At 47.0% G+C, this 4,418-nt stretch overlaps 1 long non-coding RNA gene across 1 annotated transcript; it reads left to right on the top strand.

Moving 5' to 3' along the window:
- The first annotated feature begins 1,401 nt into the window (after window positions 1-1,401).
- Window positions 1,402-3,539, top strand: LOC106149095. The gene is made up of 2 exons (XR_001235049.1): window positions 1,402-1,486; window positions 3,206-3,539. It is a non-coding gene; the product is annotated as an uncharacterized LOC106149095 (long non-coding RNA).
- The last annotated feature ends 879 nt before the right edge of the window (window positions 3,540-4,418 follow it).

The following is a 4,418-nucleotide window of genomic DNA, read 5'->3' as shown; positions in this document are numbered from 1 at the left end:
TTCCCTCAGTTAGATTTTAATACCTTGTCGGATTCATGAAATTCCAAGACCTGGGGCCCTGGTCTGGTCTTCATTTAGAGCAACTTGTGAGCGCCTCTGGAGAGGCAGGGCTTACTGGGGTCCCATTCCTAGTGAGATGGGGCCCTCATCCCTGATCACATCTCTCTGTCCTCTGCTGGTCTGTTGGCCTCCTTCCCTTTGACCGAGGCCACCTCTTTGTGGCCACTTCCCTGTCACACAAGAGAGGGACTCCTTGAGGCCCAGACTGTCTTGTGTCCAGTGTCCATAAGGGTGATCCACAAAATGTGATGTCTACGTACTGCTTAACACTAATGAATAACATTCAAAATATGACTTGGGGGGGGAATGAGTAATTATAGGTATATAATGTATATTCTTTATCTATACTTAGATAGCATAGATTTGGAGGTGGTTATATTTATAAGTCTTAAACTATCAGGAATAGCACTAATGCTGGAATCTTAGGTAACTTTGGGCAGGGCACTGCGTATAATGCTTGGCACACCTGCTACATAGTAGATACTCAGTAAATGTCAGGTAAATAAATGAATAATAAATGATGAGTAAAGTTTAAAATCTGCCATGTCAGGGGGTGAAGGGAATGTTGTTCTTACGCTCACAGGATCTGTGCAAGCCGGACAGGTAGTGGCTGAGGATGCCACGGTCCCCCTGGCATTTTTGCAGTTACGCTCGTTGGTAGCCCCCTTCGTCTGCAAACCACAGGCTCCCTTGGAAGGGACGAGCTCTGTGCCCCTTGGCATGGGCATCAGTGGCTCAGGTTTGTGGTTTTAGCTTGGAGACAGAGAGCCAGCCTCTGCCAAGAGCGCAGGCTGCTGTTGACAACTTCTTTAAACACTGGGAGTGTGCAGGGCAGCGCCTCGCCCTGAAAGCCTGAGGTTTATCGAGCTGGGGAAGAGAGGCCCGAGTGTTTACATCTGCCATGGTCCTGTGTATACAGAGCTCAGAGGCTCTTAACACGAAGCATGCCTTTCTCAACAGCGGGCTCCAGCAGATCTGCCCATCTATGGCCTGCGGGGGAGGAAGTGGGTAAAGAGCCATGACATCACCTCTTTGGTTGGGTAACGGGGGTCTTTCTGGAGCCAGTCTGGCTATCACAGAAAGAGGGGCCCTGGCATCACAATCGGGGTGTCGGCCAATGTGGCACCAAGTACTGTGGCCTGGCTGAGGTGGAAAAAGGGGTTGCAAAAAGGTCACCCCTGTTCCAGGCAGCTCCAGCCCTGGGTCCTATGGCAGGCCACTCACTGACCAGGTGCTGGGATGGTCAGCACAGAGCTAGGAGAAAGGGTCATGTCTCTATTTTCATGAAACCCCCAACTAAAATGGGAAACCAAGTCCTAGCACCACAGAGAGCACTTTCCATGCTCCCCCACACCATGAAGAGGGCAGAGGAGCCCTCTGAGGCGGTGGGAGTAAGGTGGGAACTGGCACGGAGCAGACCCTGCAGGTAATGGAGGAGGACACTTGGGAAACAGCCCTGACCCTGGGACAGATCAGAATAGTCTGCTGGCGTTCAGGGACCTGCAGGAAAGGAAGGGGAACTGCAGTGAGCCTCAGTCTCAGTTCCTGCCCTGGGGGTGCCACAAAGGTCCCACGTCTTGTTTCCTAAAAGTCGACCTCATTCTGACTCAGTGCTCACCTTGTTATGCTGGCAGGGAAACCCAACCTCGTTACTGCCGGGCTCCCACTGCCCGCTCCTGGGGCTGCCGACAGTGTCAAGGCCTCTGGGGCAGGGCCGTTTTGGTCGAGGTCCAGGGACAGTTGTTCCTGACATACACTTGGGGTTTGGGAGCTTGGGGCTCAGCTGGCGTGTGGATGCTGGATGTTCACCTTTCCAGAGCTCTGGCCCCTCCCTGATTATGGCCATTGCTTCCAGGGCCATGGAGGAAGAGTGAGAGGGACTGAATGCCTGCTTCTCCTGGCCCCACATCCTCTCTCCTCCTTGTCTTCTCAGGAAGTCCTGCTTGTGCCGAAATCTCAGCCTTTCCCCAGACCCATCACCCAGCCTTTCATGGTATTCTGATAAGGCCCAGAACACAGAAAACCAAAAAAAAAAAAAAAAAAGTCTGCTTTCTTCAAGGGGCATGAAGACCTTTAATCTTCAGACCTTCTTAGGAAGTTAAAAAAAGTTTGCATTCCATCCTTCAAGTGTGTAACGGAAAGGCAGCAAAATCTAAATTTAAGTTTCCATATTAAAACAATCAGAATATTTATTTTCTTCCCCAGAGATGAGGCTAGAGAGGAAGCACATAGTGGTTGGGAAGAACTTTGAATAGTTTTTCTGCAACATTTTATCTGAGGTTACCCTATTTGTCCTCCATGCCTCCTCAAATGCCACCTCCTCAAGGATGTTCCACCATTCGACCTTGGGCCAAATAACCTTCTTGACCAAGTAACCTTAGGGTAGTCTACCAAATGTCATTTCTATTTTGTTCGGTACTGGGAATCAAACTCAGGACCTTGTGCTTGCCAGGCAGGTGCTGTGCCGCAGAGCTATATTCCCAGCCCCTTCTCTTCTTTTCTTTTTTCCTTTCCTTTCCTTTCCTTTCCTTTCCTTTCCTTTCCTTTCCTTTCCTTTCCTTTCCTTTCCTTTCCTTTCCTTTCCTTCTTTCTTTTTTCTTTTTGGCCAAATGTCATTTCTAAATTCTTTCCCTACTCATGTCATAGCAGAAGAGCAGAGTCTGACCTCATTCCAGGCTGGGCCTCACTGGAAATTGTAGTGATCTGGCTCTTACAATATTTAGATTATGTAAGTTTAGTTATATTAAAATGACATAGGGCTGGGAGATCCAGAAGAAATCCTGACCAATGAAAAATAGGGATGAAAGTGGTCCTTGTTTAAGTTTCATTTGGCAAAAATAAACAAACAAAAACCCCACCAGGACCCATGGGCCCTTTCGGATGTTCCCACCCAGTTCAAATCACCATTATCAGTAGATTTGCCAAATAGTCTCCTCGCCCCCTCTTGTATTATTTCCTCCCCTGTACTCCCTCCTGCATGGCTACCATAGCAATCTTTTTAAAAGCACAAATGTGACTGGGACTTCTTGCTTAAACCCTTTTTCAGTGACTCCTCATTGCTCTCGGGGTTAAGAGGAGAATATTCCCAAGCCTTTACCAATGTGACTGCTCACTGTCCCTCAGACCACTTTCCCCTTCCTCTTAGAAATGGAACTTCTCTGAGTGCCAGCTGTCCCCCGGCTGACCAGCTTAAAACTGCATTCCCAAGATGCTGTTCCAAGATAGGTGAGATCACATGACTAAGATCTGCCCAATAGGATGCGGGCAGATGCGCACACTCCAGGTCTCATCTGAATGAGGAAAATACTGTCCGTCACTTTCCCCACTTTCTCCACAGTTGGTCAATGGTAACAAGAAGAGCTGCCATCTTGAGTCCACAGCGGGAAGCCATCTTAAGGATGACAGAGCCTGGGTAGAACATGAAAAGGGGCTGTTATATGAAAAAAAGGAAACAAAACAAAAACTTCTCTCTGATTGGAGATACTGTATTTTGGGGTCTCTTTATTATAAAATCTACACCTAAATAATCACCAGGCTTCAAGAACTTCCAAGATGCTTACCAAGGTTAACTACCCATTCCACATTCTGTAAGGATTCCCGTGCTTCCTTCTGCCTAACATCCTGATCTATCGTATCTATTCAAAGTGTGTTTCCCTTACCAAGCCTTGAAATCTACAAAGCCAGAACCATGTCTCTCTAGACTGTGGCCATTTCCTGCTAACTATCCCTCTTATTCCACTGTGATCGGCATGTAGTCTCTATTCAGCGATATTTACTCATTAAATAAATGAGTTTTGGGGCAAACGAATTAACACACTGAAACAACATGAGTATGTTATTAAGAATACTTTTTCTGGAATAATCACGATTTAAAAACAAATAGAGGCTTATTGTTCTCACATACCTGGAAGTCTGGAAGTAGGTGACTCCATGTGAAACAAGGAACAGCTCAATATTATCAAAAGGTCTTTGGAAACTTGGGTATTTCTTTGTTTTCCTGTCATGGCTGCAATATAGCTATAACTCCAATTATCATGTCCTTATATGGCAGCGTTCCCATCCAGGAAGGAAAAGACTATTTCTATACCTTCCTCTGTTAGGGAGGAAACCTTCCCCAGGGTCATCCCCGTACATGCTCCTTACATCTCATTGGCCAGATCTAGGTCACATGACCACTCCTAGCTTCAAGGGTAACTGAGAAAGAGAAGTTCATCCTTCTTCAGGATCCGATTGGGTTTTGTCAATGAGGCTGGTAGGAAGAAACCACTTCTAAGAGGCTTTGCCCCTCTTTGCTTATTTGGTAAGACCCGGGGACAGGGAGGTATATTATGTGGTCACAAGCAAATGGTCCTCAATCA

The sequence above is a fragment of the Chinchilla lanigera genome, unplaced genomic scaffold, assembly GCF_000276665.1.
Source record: "Chinchilla lanigera isolate Chin_1 unplaced genomic scaffold, ChiLan1.0 scaffold00036, whole genome shotgun sequence".
Lineage (NCBI taxonomy): Eukaryota > Metazoa > Chordata > Mammalia > Rodentia > Chinchillidae > Chinchilla > Chinchilla lanigera.
Note: the sequence above shows the minus strand (reverse complement) of the source record. Positions and strands in the feature narration are given on the sequence as shown.